We start from the raw sequence: 15,897 nt of genomic DNA on the forward strand, positions 1-15,897 counted from the left end.
CTGTGGTCTGTATTCCCACTAAAGCAGTAAAGGTTGTGAGAAGTCACTGGGGAATTTATGACATATTTAATTTTGTTTTTTTGATGAACTATTTCTCCATGTTTGCCCAAGTGGAATATTTTTTAAGAGATTTAGTTTGGCAGTCCCATATGCATGTGCTGGATCCTGGGGTCCCCACTTCATCCTCAGGTTGACAAAGATTCTATTATTCCAAAATTAGTTTTCTGGCAAAAACAACGTATACAAGTTATGCATGTAAAAACATGTGCAGGAAATGCCTTCTGCTGCCATGGGTGTCAGCGACACAACTGCAGTGGAAGTAGGGTTTGGGTTCTATGCCTGTTTTTATTTTATGATTAATAGAGAAGTGCTTGCTTTATTCTTCTGAGTGTGTACTTTTTTCTTTATAGGTTTGGCAGGTATTTTAGGACTGACACTTGTTTCTCCTAATCCTTCTTTTACTCAAATGGTGACCAGATTTGTTCTGGCCTGGAATAGTGGTTATCACACTACCCATGGAGTCACGCTTAGCCTCCATTTGCCTCTCATACCAGAAACTGTATTTATTATTGCTAAGTGTACTGTCTGCTGCTTTGTTCTCTTGTATGCTTCGTTATGACAGATTTGAGTTCAATTTCATTAGGAGGAAGCCAATACATTACAGGAAGTCAAAACAAGGTTAATGACTTACCGAAAGTGAATTACAAATGAGATTAGAATTTATGAGTTCCTGCCTCAAAACTTTTACTCCAGGCACTAAACAATGCAGTTTTCATCTTTACTTAGTTCCATGATGCATACTCATGTACAAAAATTTTACTGGCAACAAAAAGATTGTATAATGATCATTGCTTGTAAATATAGGAATGCTGATATAAGCATTGGCTTTATGTTTATGCCTATTGTCTCTACAGTAAATACAAATATTTCTGCGAGTGATAAGATGACCAGAGAAGAAAATGTTTAACAGAATTCATGGGAATAGTGAGAAGACATGATGAGAAAACTTTGATGTCACCTCAGGTATGTGTGTCTATATCCTTTGGTTTTTCATCTGTATAGGACCAGCTTCTTTCTGCCTGGTCTTGTCCAAAAAGGAAGATGTCTCCTCTGGACCCGCTCCAGCAGGTCCATGTCCTTCTTGTGCTGAGGGCTCCAGAGCTGGACGCAGCACTCCAGGTGAGGTCTCACCAGAGCAGAGCAGAGGGGCAGAATCACCTCCCTCGACCTGCTGGCCATGCTGCTTTTGATGCAGCCCAGGATATGGTTGGCTTTCTGGGCTACGAGCGCACATTGCTGGCTCATGTCCAGCTCTTCATCCACCAGTACCCCCAGGTCTTCTCTGCAGGGCTGCTCTCAATCCCTTCATGCCCCAGCCTGTATTGATACTTGGGGGTTGCCCTGACCCAGGTGCAGGACCTTGTGCTGGGGCATTTGTTTATCAGTTGTTTCAATCGTGGGTTTGTCATGCTAATTAGAACCTCGGTAATTTTTCTGTGGGTGCAGATGTGGCAGATCTCATAAGCTATCTAGCCAGTTTCCAAGTTCTGAGAAGTAATCTGTGGTCAGCTAGTGATGTGATAAAGGTGGAAAAGAGACACTAGAAGCACAATTCAATTTCTTCAGTGATTAAAGACAAGAACCTTCATGCTAGCGTTTTTCTAAAATACTCCCCAAAGCCACATAGAGAGACAAAGTCTGCATCAATAAGAAAGATGTGTTTAGATTTTTTTTTTTTTTTTTTTTTTTTTTTTTTTAGGAACTAGAAAACCTATGGCATAGATAAAGCTTACAACAGAAGGATGGGTAATGGAAGATGAAAAGCTATTGGCACTTATTATAGGGTAGTTTTTAAAACTCAAGGCTGGGAAAACCAGATAAATTAGGTAACATAATCTAGAATGAAGTTCTGTAATTCTCAAGGAAAAACAAAGGGGTTTTTTTATTTATATATATATTATTATATATATAAAATATATATTATATATTATATATGTTATATATTATTAAAAAATAGTATAAACAGTCAACACAAAGTCCCTTCTAAGTAGAAAATTAAAAAAACTAAGCAAACATACCATAAATAGTACCATAGCCATGCTAGAAGTTTAGGAAATAAAATGGATAAGGAAGGCCTGACTTTGAAAGAGACAAAGGAATCCATTTAAAAAGAGCACAAATAGTTAATAAAGTTGAAAATACTCCTACTAAAAGGAAAACAAGGTAAAGTCCAACGCCATATGGGAATTAAATTTGCAACTAGAATAAGCTGCAGAATACAGAATGACAGTTACAGCAGTTTTAACATGAAGGGATGTGCAGAGAAAGAAATAGTACCCGTGGAAGTGTTTACTTGCTAATTCTTACAGGTAAAATTTATATTTCTGAACAGGTGGTTTCTTAATTACACAGAATGCTGGATATGTTCAAATGACCTACTCCAGAATATGATTATTGTGGCCTTCTCCCTAAAGCAGTGTTCATAGGAGGATATAGTACCTCTCTATGCCATTGGACATCACGTTCAACAGGTTACTCAACGTTGAGTTTTCTTCTGTTCAACAGTTAAGTAATCCAAAACTAGGAGGGTGGTCTTGGCTAGAAAAGCTAGTCATATGAGCAAGCGAAGAGCCTGATTCTGCCTGAAATATTAATGCTACAAGCAGCGAGGAATGAGGGGTATGTGCAGAATCAGGCCCTCCAGGAAAACTATTCACTTATATGGGCAAATATTTGCCATGCCTCTTCATTAGATCATGGAATCTGTTATCCCTAGGGCCAGGGAAACAATTTTAGAGCCTTTTTGTTTTCTACTGTCCTTATTTGAGCATATTCCTTTGACTGTGCTATGTTTCATTCAAGAGAAAACAGCTTTACATTTCCAGTTCCATAACATTCAGTCAGTTACAAAGCAGCAACACATTCATCAAAGAACTTAATTTGCAGAAGTACCAATCTGTATCTAGTTTAGAGTCTAAGTACATCAGGAGACATACAGTATTTATTTTTATTTGCTATTTTTTAATCCACCTCCAGATGCATGTGTTGTTCAAAACTAAGCTATTTCTTATTAGAGGTAGAATCTAATTGGCAATTATCTTTACTGAAGACAGAGAAAGGAAGTATTTTGGGAAGAAAAAATCTGATAGTAATCAGACCTGAACTGGTTCTCTTACCTGCCCTTAAGGCTTCCTACATCATAGAAGTGTTCAGCACTAAATCTGGAAGAAATGAGGTGTCGGATTTCATCAATTCTTGAAAGTTTTGGTTTGTGGTGGTTTGGTGGGGTATTTTGGTTTGTTTGGGTTTGGGGCTTGGTTTTGTTTTGTTTTGTTTTGTTTTTTTAACCAATGCCATCACTGGAGAGAAATCTGATGGATGTCCTGGAACTTATAAGGTCACAAATGGTTGTTTCACAGTTAGTTTTACACTGGAACCACGTTCTTTGAAATGATATTGTATTACCATACTAGAATAGCTCACATGTCTATTAAGAGAATAAAGTAAAACATTTCCCTCTGTGCTATAATACACAGGAGGAATAGATCAATAAAATCTTAAAAGTAATAAATGCCTCAAAGACTGAGAGAGCTCAGACTGAACTGGAAGGAGTAGCAGATATTTTCAATTTATATTCTGCATACAAATAAAGGAGACTCTAATTCTTACACTTAGATTTTTGACCTGATTCATTGTGAGGCTGAGGTTAATTTAAATAAACACTGGATCAAAATTATATGCTGCATTGTTGCTTCTTAAAGATGAGGTGTAAAATCACTGAAGCTAATATTTTTTTCCAGTTGTTTTACAATGGGATGTGTTCTGGGAAGTTTATGTTGCTTCTTGCTTCTTGTTATGTTGCATCTTTTCTGCAGGCCATAGTACAAGCCACACCAGTACAGTCATACAGCTATTCTGTTTAACGGCAGATCTCCTCAGGATACAGTATCTATAAACTTGCTCCATCTCAGCATTGTTAATATCCTTATATAACAGTTTCCCTCCTGTCAGGCTTACACTTCTGAAAAGCCCATAAATATTTCTTGAAGGTACCAGCCGACACATGGTGTTTGGCCTTTATGAACGTTCTAACAATGTTGTCGAATGGCTATCCTTGCCTGCTAGCTATGATTTGAGCATCATAGATTTTTCTGACTATATTATTTTGGATCATAATTTCAACTCATTCGGTGATGCAGGTTAAAAAGACAATTTATTATTTAGAATTAAGTCACCATGTGCTCTTTAAATGTCAGAAGGAAGACCACATGTTTACTAAATGAGGTCATGTAGGTATTTCAGAGCATTTTTTATACCAAAACATCTAAAATCAAAATGTGAGAGCATCAGAACTTTAGTGTGATAAAATGCACTCCTTTTACCCATAAAGAATATAATACAAACAGTTTTAAATTTGTCTAGTGCAGGGCAAACCTAGCAAAGGTATAACATCTTTCAGTTTGAACTAATGCAATAATTATTTTTCTCTTGGGACAGAGTATTAAGAAATAAGCCTGAAAACAATAAAGAATAAGGCAGTAATTGAGGCATTGTAGACTAATATTAGAAAACAATACGTCAGTGTTTATGATAATTGAAAACATGTACTCAAATATATGTCAATGGATCTTGGAATTGAGTTGCTGGGATGCTAATGAGTTTCATGGTTGCTCGGTGGATTCATGTCCTAAAGAAATACAGAAACCAGAAAATGTGAATGGAGGAATGTGCAGAAGTCTTATAATCAGAAATGGATATTCACCTGCATTAATAAACAAAGAAGAAATCTTTCTCATCTTTAAAGGTAAACTATTCGTTCTCAGTCCTCCTGGGGATTTTAAAAGCCTTCCAATGCCTTTATATTCCTTTACAAAGTAAGCTTGAAGTACAGCAATGCTACATGTTCATTTTTTTTTGTTGTTGTTTTTCAGATGATGTATTTTGGCTCACTTGTGTGCTGTGCAGGAGTCAGAACACTTCTGGATTTGGGAATGCCCTTGGTATGATTGGGGTGTCAGAGATTTAGGAGCAAGCACCAGTAGGAGCACCAAAATCCTCATCAGAAGTGCTTGCACAGATGTCTATAGCCATGGCTCTGGGTGGCACAATGGGTATGTACACTTCTACACAGTATATGTGCTCAATTCACAGTATCCTTTTTAAGTGCTATTAATTAATCTACTATTCTTTGAGAGGATAGGAAAATATATTATGAAAGTATATGAATTCCTAAAGGTGGCACTCTTAACTAAGGAGAGAGTGTAAGTTGGGGTGAAAGATCTTAATTGCTGATGAAAAGCTCAAGTTTTGTTGAAGTCGAATGTTGTTCTGAAATGAAAAAAATTATGTTCCAAAAAGCACTGAAATCATTAGATGTTTTTTGAACTTTACATTTATTTTCTCAACTGAAACAGTTTTCTTGTTATGAATCTACCAACTGCCTCAGTTGATCTGAATTAGAATTTATTAATTTGTGGGAAAAGAAATATTTGAAAAATTTCATTTAGTTTTAATGCTGATTCTCTAAGGAGGATTTTGTATCTGATGCTATGGAGGCTAATAGAAATTCTCAAAGATTGAGGTTGAAACTTGGTAAGAGAGAAGAGGGGAAGGTGTTACTTCTTTGCCAGTTTGTCACTTAGATTGTGGCACTCTTCTAATGCGTACAGAGGCATTTGGCCTGCCTTGATTCTCTGTAGGCAAAATGTGTTTGGAAACTGGCAGTGCATTCACACAACTCTCCCCCGTACATAAGAAACACTGGCTTCAGAAGAGCTGTTCGGGCTCTGTTTCTTACAAGCTGTCATCCCAAAATGTTCTAGCAATGTATTTTTGGAAAAGACTTAAATTAGGTTAAAATTTCCTATAACTATTATATTTCTATTTCATTGTACGAATAGGAAAACAACATAAAAAGTAAACAGTCCTTTCTTGCTCAATGGTCTGTTTATGGTTTGAGTATGAAACACAATGTAATATTTTATTTTGGATCTAAATAATTTAATTTTGCAGGTCTTACCATTGCAAAAGGAATTGAAATCTCTGACCTTCCTCAGCTTGTAGCTGCATTTCAGTCTGGTTGGTTTGGCAGCAGCAGCTCTTACATGTATTTCTAAGTATGCGATTGAATATCCACACCTTGATGTTCACCCTTCTGCCAAGTTTCTCAAAATTGTGGCATATCTGGGCACTATATTGGGGCGTAGCTTTCACCGCTTCTTTAGCGGCTTACGGAAAACTGCTGGGTACTCTTTACTTTAGTCTGTCATACAAAATTCAGGATGAAGTTCACTAGAGGACCTTCCCCCCCAAATACAATTGAATCCTAGGAGGGTTTGGGGGCTAATTATCCTAGCTCCTTTGTGAGGGGAAGGAAGTAGCCTTATACAACTTAGCTGAACAAATTTGGTAGGACTGGAACACAAGGAGGGAGAGGTTAGTGACTTTGGCTTTTGTGTTGATTAGGAGAGATATTGGTGTTTGTCTCAAGGATTTCTTTTGCTGGACTTGCTAGAGAGTGTTTAACTAAGAGTCTGACTTAAATTCCATAGAGGTCTACGCTTGCTTCCAGGTTTGCTGAACTCGGCACCATTTCTATGTGGGCACCACTAGTTGGATGCTGGCTTGCTGACAGCATCCATAGCTAGTATGGTAATTTTTACATTGGATCCAAGCTACATCCCTGGATTAGTGTGCAGTCTTGGTGCTACAGGACTCTCCACAATTATGGTAATAATATCAAGAGAGCAATTCTTGAACCTCTTCATTGCAAATAAATGTAAGGTTTTTGCACGCACATCCAGCACTTGCTGAATGCTAGCCACAATGCAGTCTTGCACGTTAGCTGAAATTTGGCATAAATTATGAGGAATCAACAAAGCACTCTGCAGAATGTTTATGTACCCCTATAGAAATTCCATAACAAGTCGGCAATACCCTGCAGGATCCCACAAACCACACTGCAGAGATCCGAAACTTTTTAGCCAGCAGCAGTGCTGTAAAATAAGCTGTGAATGTTTATCTAGTGAGATGTATATGTAATCCTAGCCATTGCTGTAACTGTGGACCAGTTTTGGAAAGAAATAAGAGAGTAAGGGTCTTGTCCTGCAAAATAACAAATTACCTCAGCTCCTATTATGCCTGTATAATCTTTCAGCAAAAATTCTAAAGGTGTGTCTGCTTACTATGACCAAACCCAATAACGATTGTAGGTAACGATCTTCTGCTAACTGGGTGCTTGAATGAACTTTTATTTGCTTTTGTTTCACTTATTTAATATTTTAGGAATTATTTCTTGAAATATGAATTTAATTTTTCTTGCCCTTATGTGGTGTTTACTAAATTGCAGGGACTGACACTGACAGCTGTAGGTGGAGCAGATATGCCTGTTACTAAAATACTAAACAGTTACTCTGGCTGAGCCTTGTGTGCAGAAGGATTTCTTCTGGACAACAGTCTTGATGATTGTGGCTGCCTTGATTGTTTCCTCTGGATGGAGCTATCCTGTCATGCGTTGTGTGTGTGGTAAGGAAACACCAGTAGTTTGTCCCCTTTTCTGTGTGAAAGAAGACTAGGGCATCTACTTTGGAAACTTTTAGAAATAAGATGTTGCAGGAGATTGGATGACTGGACTGGCTCCCTGACAGAATTTTGCTCATAATGGTAGTAAATAATGAAAAGTTACGACAACTGGATAGATGTCTGGCAGGTTTTCTAGAACTAGGATTTGGCAAATGAACTCCTTAAATGCCAAGGACAGCAAAGAAATCAGAATATGTCTGGGTTGCATGATAAGGAGCTGTATAGAGATATCCAGCCAACTCAAGGATTGCAAGCAGTATATATGTGCTAGGAGACCCCTTCCTCATTTTTACCCTGCTTTTTAGTAGCTCCTTTACCCATAGCTCAAGCACTTCCACGTAGCACTTCACTGAACAGTGTAAACATGCTAACAGTTCATTCCTGCTGGTCACAGGCATGGTGGACTTGGCATTGACTGGCACTCACACATCAGCATGGAGGTTAAACTACTGGCCTTGAGAGAGTTGATTCCTTCAGATCAGAGTTGGTGGTCTTACACCATAAGAGAACTTGCATAGTTTTGCCCGAGTTCTAGCCATTCTGTATGTAAGCAGTTCCTAGTACACTAAATCTGGCAATTGAAATTAAAAAACGACTAGGAAAAGCAATAACAGCAATGTGATTTACTCATAAAACCAACACTGTAAGTTAATATTTTATAAAATGCTGAATGGCCTTCACTGAAGGATCTCACCCAGCAACTGTCTTTGAGGAAATGTGCTGTTTCATAACAAGTAAGAGGGGAGATGTTATTTAAACAAAGAACATCTTTGTTTTGCTAGGGAAAAATGTTGAGGTAGTTTAGGGAGGAAAAGAAAAATTGTTTAAAAGTGGCTGAAAAACAAAGTTTTCTTAAAGGCATATCTGAAAATCTGTTTAAAATGTATGATTTTTATGCCAAGTGGAATGCTGGAGCTTTTTTTTTTTAAAAAAAAAAAAAAAAGGCAATGCAATACTGAACTGTTGAACTATTGGTGTATCAGCTTCACAGCTTGTTAAAGTAAACTTTAATGAGCTGAAGAATAATGCAGCCTGCCTTCCCAAACAAACTACATGGGAATTTACAGCAAATGAACTATTTATTTTGGGATTCTTTTAATGGATTGGGAACTGTTGTTCTGACCAATATGCTCATTTAATACATTCACATTTAGGCCATGATCGGATCTTTGCCAAATGTCCATATTTGGGTGGATATGGCACAGCATCTACAGCAGGAAGGAAACCTATGGAAATTGCTGGAATCTGCACTCGCACTGGATTAGACCAAGCTATTGAAATGATAAAGGAGTCTAATTCTGTTGTTACCTCGGGTGAGAGTTCAGATATTTGTTCAATTACTCAATAGTAGGCTTTTCAAGCTACGTTAGGTCTTGCATAACATTCTGCATATTTCACTGTTCACTGTGGCTTTAATCATGTCAAACTCTTGTTTCCACTTCCTTTAAATCTATCCGATTTATCCTTGTTATCCAAATATTAAAATTGTTAAATACCTCTTCTCTCCTTATATGCTACCTTGAAAGACTAAGCCTGCCGAGTCATTTATTTGCAGACTACCTGAGTGCACACTATTAAAGCATTGCCCAGCTTCACCTTAAGTCTACTCTTCTGTCTTTGCTAAGTTTTATCTTTGATTTTAAGTGTTTCAGGGCACAGATTTAGCTTGCTTGTCTGTTGCAGACTAGTGTTAAGTATTAACTGATGTTTTAATGATGTACAAATATGCAAGAGACTTGAAAATTTGCATTATAGCTGTTAAAAATACAACATAAGCCAAGGAGGGAGTTACAACAAATGTTTGGTCACAAACCACAAGGCTGTATTTCTTCTTTCCTATGTTTGCAGTGAAACCTTTTGTTCAGATGTATTTAAAAAGTACAACATTTTTAGGACTTGGTGCCTACTTGTCATGAGTAAACCCATTTAATACAGTGTCCTGGATGTATGTGACATTAATGGAAGCTGAATGCGTTCTGATGTAATGAATTACAACCATAATTAGTGTTATGGTTCTAATGAAAAACATTGGTTAACTAGAATTATCACACTTGATAATACAGCATACATCTTGGCAGTACTGCAGTCTTAATCCTTTTGTTATGATACAGCATAGGGCAAAAGGGTTCATCGAGGACCTAGATCTAGGACTACATTAATCTTAATTTCATCAGGTTTATGCCGTTTGTCATATTCCGGAATTCTGAAGTTTTACTGTTGATGTATATTCCAGCTACAATGTAAATCAGACCTGCTCTTTATGATTAGATGTTAACGAACAATACCTCACTTTACATCTGTGAACTTTGCTGGGAGTTTTTCCTCATCTTAAAAAATAATAAAGGCCTCTAGTGTAGAGCTGGGTATAGTGGAAATACAAAGAACTCGGGCACAAACCTTAAAGCGAGTTTTTTTCTTTTTAACCTTTGAATGGTACTGGTTTATAGCAAAGAAATATGAGATGAAGTTACTGAAGTTACTTCACTGGGCCTCCCTCTTCATGTTAATTCTCATAAAATAAAAAAATCTTTTGCTTTTCCTAAAAATGGGTAACGTGGCACTGCCAAGATTTATGCAGGGTAATCAGCTATTCAGTCTGAGATTTCTCCAAGAATGGCAAGCTTTGGCCAACATTCATTTTCAATTTGCAACAATAACAAAAAAGTTTGTGTCATCATATTTTAGGAGAGTTCAATTTATGTAGGATAACTATACATGGAAAATATAAATGGACATCAGGAAACATTCAGTTTTCACACATCTCATCTACAGGACAGCATAGCCGCTGAGTTGAAATGTGCCAGCTAATCATTCTTCTTTCATGATAACAAATCACAAAAAGTTGTAGCATTTTATGAATGCACGTGAACAAAAGACTGCGGTTCCAAATATGTAGGAGAAAATCCTTAAATAAAATAGTTTTTATGCACTGGATTGCCTGAAGCTATTGAGCACTTGCTATATAGCCAGCTGATCTGTTTTGCACCTCCGCTGAAACCTGAGGTGAGGCGTAGGTCTTCTCTGCCCTAAGTTACGGGCGTTAGAAGCACTGTATATACCTACAGTTGCAATCAAGCAGACTTCTCCAGCTGACCCAAGAATACAGTTGGCTTCTTTCAGATGCAGCTGCATGCAGCCCTTAGCCAAATGGATGGGTCATCGTGATGAGGGGCCTCTGAAAGGAGAGGGATATGGAAAAAAAGGAAGAGAACTGCCAAAGTGCCTCCCCCAGCAAAGCAGGCTGCTGTAGAGAGCAATGTTAAGTGCTGTTGGTTTTGTGTAGTCACATTAAAAAATCCAACAGAAAACACTCAAAGTCCTAGAAATTTGTTATTAGTCAAGATGTTTATATACTCTTCCCCTGAAGATTAAAGAAATTATTTTTAAAAGGGTCAGAGGCTTTAGTTGCAATAAAATAGTGAATTCCAAATAGAATGCTGCAGTGTTAAAAACACACACACATACACAAAAACCCAATATTCAGGGTGTTAATGATTTGCGGTTTTAATTTTCACTCAATTGTCTCTTGGTTTTGGGTTTGTTTTTTTTTTTTTTTTTTTCTGTAGAAGTCCTAAGTTTGTGAGAATGGCAAATCTTTCCTAATATATTCCACGCTGCATAAATAAGGAAGGCCGTAACAGCTGTGACCATTTCTCTGGAGATGCATATGACCTGTAGCATCAGGAAGAAAGGCAAAAATGACTCTATAGTGCCTCTAGGCCTGCCCCCTCCTTCTGAGGCTGCCAACTATTAAACCAGAGACTACGTAGGCCACTGGTGGGTGACAGGTGGGATCTGGTAATTTCAACAGCACCTTTTCAGATCTTTGTATCACCTTGCACTGGCCATATTTCCTTCACATAAGAATTCTTCACTGCTTTACCTGTTTTAGGGCTGCTTTGCATCCCTGGACCCAGCTTAATGGATGGGAGTCAAACTATATAATTTTGTTCCAAGCAAATATGCAGGTGATAGCTCATAAACCTTCCTTTATGAACTAAATTCAGTACCATGGAATCTTGAATTTACTGCCTCCGAGAAGACTCCATGTCAAATCTTTTCAGCTGACAATCTTAAAATGTTTCTGAGTTGCTGTCCATCCTATAAACTCAGTCTGGAAAGGCAAGATGATGTATCTACTTTTCATAAATGTCTGAAATAGGTGTAGTTTCATTGCTGTAAATGAGGTTAATCTACTTGCATTGTTATATCTGATGTTGTAAGTTTGTCGACATTATATTTGCATGCATTTTAGGAACTTAGAAACAGCAGGGGAAACGGGCATTTCTGCATTAGACTGCTTTTATTCCCCTCTTTGCTCAAAGTAGACCTATGGTTGTCTTACACCTGGAGGCTGTTCTCCATGTAACAGTACACTAAATTCCTTTGGCTCATGCATCTCAGTCATTTGGAGGGCTGTTGCAGAGGATATAAAAATGGTACAGCCAGAACATCCTTGCCTTCTCTGGCTGCCAGGCTCCCGGGAGGCATAGCCAGCCCTGTGGTTAAAAAGGTTAAGAGGAATGGAAGCTGGAACATCATGCTGATTTTAATAAGGACTCTAGGAGACTGAGCAGATGTACAGACCATTAAGCTTGACTTTACTGGGCAAACTGTGAACAACTTTTTAAAAAACAAAAAAAGAAAAAACAAAAAAAAGAATTGGTAGGCACATGAGTAAGTGTGTTTGGCAGAGGAATCACTGCTGCTTTTGCAGATGTCACATTTCACCAACCCATTAAGAGTTCCTTGAAAGATTCAATGAGCATGAGAATAAGGGTGATCTAGTTGGTACTGCTGATGCTACAGCTCTCAACTAAGCCCCATTTCTCTATCAGTAGAGTTACTTCAGAAATATACCATTCATGAGCACTGTGGCTAGAGGTTTTGGGAATTATTAGCAATTTTTAGAGCTCTGTGCTACCACCTTAACCCAAGCTGTGGAATCTCTTGGACTACTAAAATGTTAATTCCTGGACCTACGATGGATTGTGTGTAAATGGAGTGCTTCTTGCATGCAGAGCCATGGAACTGAGGAACTGAACAGAAAAGAGATTGTAGATTCGGACCATAAGTGAGTAGTCTTGAAATAAACTACATGGTATAACATAATGGACATCATCCTCAGATTCCACATATGCACTTTATTTTGTGACCTCACAAGGGCCTTGTGTAAGGCTGCCTCTTAAATCTTAGTAGTATTTATTTTTATGATAACTTACACAGAGAATGCACAAAAATTTTTTAATAGTTTTCATTAGCATATGCAACTGCCAAGATTGGATTCTAGGTTTGAACACCAACAGATGGACCTAATTTTTTCATTCAGATGAAACAACAAACTGTCATCGTTTATTGTATACTTGATTAATGTGCTTTGGTGTTGTCTTGATAACTTGAAGCAGTGGCTTTTCCTTTCATAATAACACATTTTGTAATATATTTCCTTTTTGTCTCAGATACAGACTTGGCTCTGATCATTGGTGCAAATGACAGAGTAAACTGAGCAGCCCAGGAAGATCCCAGTTCTATCATCACTGACATGCTGGTACTGGAACTCTGGAAAGCAAAAAAGGTACTAAAAGTAATGACAGAGTCCCATACAGTGTTAGTTATAATACGTTAATTCCTCACAAGAGAAGTGCCAACATCCAGAGAGATAAACAAGAAATGTCTTTTCTAAATTGATGCCTCACAAGATGAATATATACAGGTACATGTTTAACTGAAAATGGCCACTGCCTATACAGAAAGGGCTGAACTTTGCAGGGGCCTAGAAAAAGAAATCCTGGCCATTTCCATAGGTCCATCCATATGTTGGAACAGCTACAGTATTGCACGTTACCTTGCTTGCTTGAATCTACTGTATTAGTTTTCATGGACTTAAAAAAATTCAAGATTACTTGTTTCTTACCCCATTATATTTTTTCAATGGATTCTCCTTTTAAAATGAGCAAAATCAGTTAGGCTATGCCTATGTTAGAAATTACTCTGCATTTAAGAGTTTGGCAGTGTAGTTTTGTTGGCAAATTCCCTGGCAGCTGCTTCAGGCATTGTTTTGCGTGGGGTTTTTTGTTTGTTTGTTTTTTAAAACCAGTTCCCCAGATAAAGTAAGCCTTATTCAAGGAAAAGAGGAAGCTTTTGGCAATGTAAAGGTTTCTATGTTATATTTTTCACTAACACAGTCATGACAGAAAAGAATGCAAGTGTTTTTGTACCCTTAACTGACATAGGTACGTAAATCGACACCAATATTCTAAACACACTTGGATCACGCTACTTCCTCTTTCAACCTCAGACATGTCTAACTGCTTCAAGTAGACTGAGGTGCTTTGCATGATGTTTCTGAAAATTGAAGCTGTATCAAGTTGCTTCCTTGTCTGCTGTAAATATGAAAAGAATTGCTTCTGCAGCATTGATTTGGCCCAAAGGAAGCCTGTGAACAGAGAAAGCCAGATAGAACATTTCAGTTGCGCAGACTAGTCACTAGAAAATACAGGTTCAGGTCAGCTGGAATTCATGCTGCATTTGGCAAACAATTTAGTCATGAAACTGAAGCCCCCAAAATAGTTTTTGAAAGAAAAAATTATGATTATACGATGTTCTTGAAATAGAGATTTTTTGTTTAGCTTTAGCAGCCACATTTGAAATTAAGTCTGTAGTTTCAGCTTGAGCAAACTTTTTTGCTGGACCCCAAAGTATTGTTCTTCTGCAGAAAAGACGCTAAGGATACTTTTTTATTACAAAGAGTCTGATTCTGTTCAATTCATTAGCAGCTGTCTCCAAAGAAAATAGTTTCAGAAATTATACTAAAGCACGCCTTTAGGCAGTTGAGGCATTCAAGTATGGTTAAAAAAAAGACTCACTGATTATATGAGACACTTCAAAATGGAGTGCATCCTAGGAATGTTTTTTATAATTTAATTTTTAATTGAGTAGAAGTTAGGTTTTCCATACAGAAACCAGCCTAACTCATTACGACGAAAGCCTCGAGAGTCCTGAAGTATGTTTAAAACCAGGACTTGCAGATGTTAACAGATATAGACATTAATATGACTGGAGATTATATCCAATCACTGTTGATAGCATGTCTGTTGAAGATGATACTGAGACATAAAATGTCGCAAAAAATTAAGAGTCCATGTTATTTTCCTCATAGACAACTTGTTTTATTAAAGTTACATGTTATTCCAGATCATATGCACAAAAATGTATTCTCACAGAGTAGTCCTATCTCAGTTTGGTAGGACCGAAGGTATATTATAAAATTTACAGTTATGTTAATAGTTTTACATGCTGTTGTTTGTAATAAAATTACACTGAAACAGAGTAAATACTAGCATAAACTGAGGAATTTGTAAACTAGTTGTATATTATTAATAAAAACCCGAAACATCAGAGAAACATTAACGCTGGTTTGATTATTTTAGTGTCCAGTAAGTAATCAAAAGACAGCAAAGAAAGCATCACACTGCATTATATATAATATGAATTTTCCATTAAGGGTCATATATGTGCATGTTCACTGTAGGTGTTCATGCACGCAACTACTTGAGGCAAACGCGTTTCCCTTAGTACCAGGGTGGGTGCGCTCTTGCTCCTTTGTCCTCTTCTCTGCTAAACAAATGGCGGAGCACGATCCATGGTATTTCCTCTCTGCCAGGTGAGTCAGAATTTCTGTGTAGTTCCAACACTCTCTAAATTTTTCTTTGCAGTTTTACTCTTTTAATTGTTTCGGAATAACCTGTTTACTCCTTTGGCCTCTTCTGGCATGCCCTGTTAACCCTGGATGGATGTGCTTAACTTTTATTTTTTTTTTTATCAAATCTAACACTTTAGTGCTGCTTAGAGATACAAAGAAAAAGTGATACTTTATAAGACAAGTGTAGGGAACTACACTACACTCAGAATAGTGAAAAGGTAAGAAATATTTGTTTTTCCAGTGTATTGTTCGGAGGGATAATACAGCACTTGCGCTGGATAGTGCATCCAAACTTAAGAAAAGAATTCCTAGTGAAACTACTCATCTGTGTACATTAAAAGACTCAGCTCTATATCTAAAGTATACATTTGCTCTGTACACATAACAGCTTGTTCTTCAATTTTGTAAACTTTGATACCACACTTAGATTTTCTTTGTCTTTGTGTTCCCTAAGACAGAAACAGCAAGGGAGAAAATCTTTGGCTTGTGTCCTAATGCATTTATCGCTAGGAGGGAGGTATATATTTGTAATTACACATGTACACATAATTTTGTATAGCTCTTCTATCCCTGTTGTTGGAAAAGCTGAAATTTTACAATCAGAACCTCTGAAG

The 15,897-nt window shown here is 37.3% G+C and overlaps 1 pseudogene; it reads left to right on the forward strand.

Annotated features, from left to right (window-relative positions):
• Window positions 1-13,087, forward strand: part of LOC104028750 (NAD(P) transhydrogenase, mitochondrial-like) — a 41,424-nt pseudogene extending 28,337 nt beyond the window's left edge.
• The last annotated feature ends 2,810 nt before the right edge of the window (window positions 13,088-15,897 follow it).

This window comes from Pelecanus crispus, chromosome 7, assembly GCF_030463565.1.
Source record: "Pelecanus crispus isolate bPelCri1 chromosome 7, bPelCri1.pri, whole genome shotgun sequence".
NCBI classification, from domain to species: domain Eukaryota; kingdom Metazoa; phylum Chordata; class Aves; order Pelecaniformes; family Pelecanidae; genus Pelecanus; species Pelecanus crispus.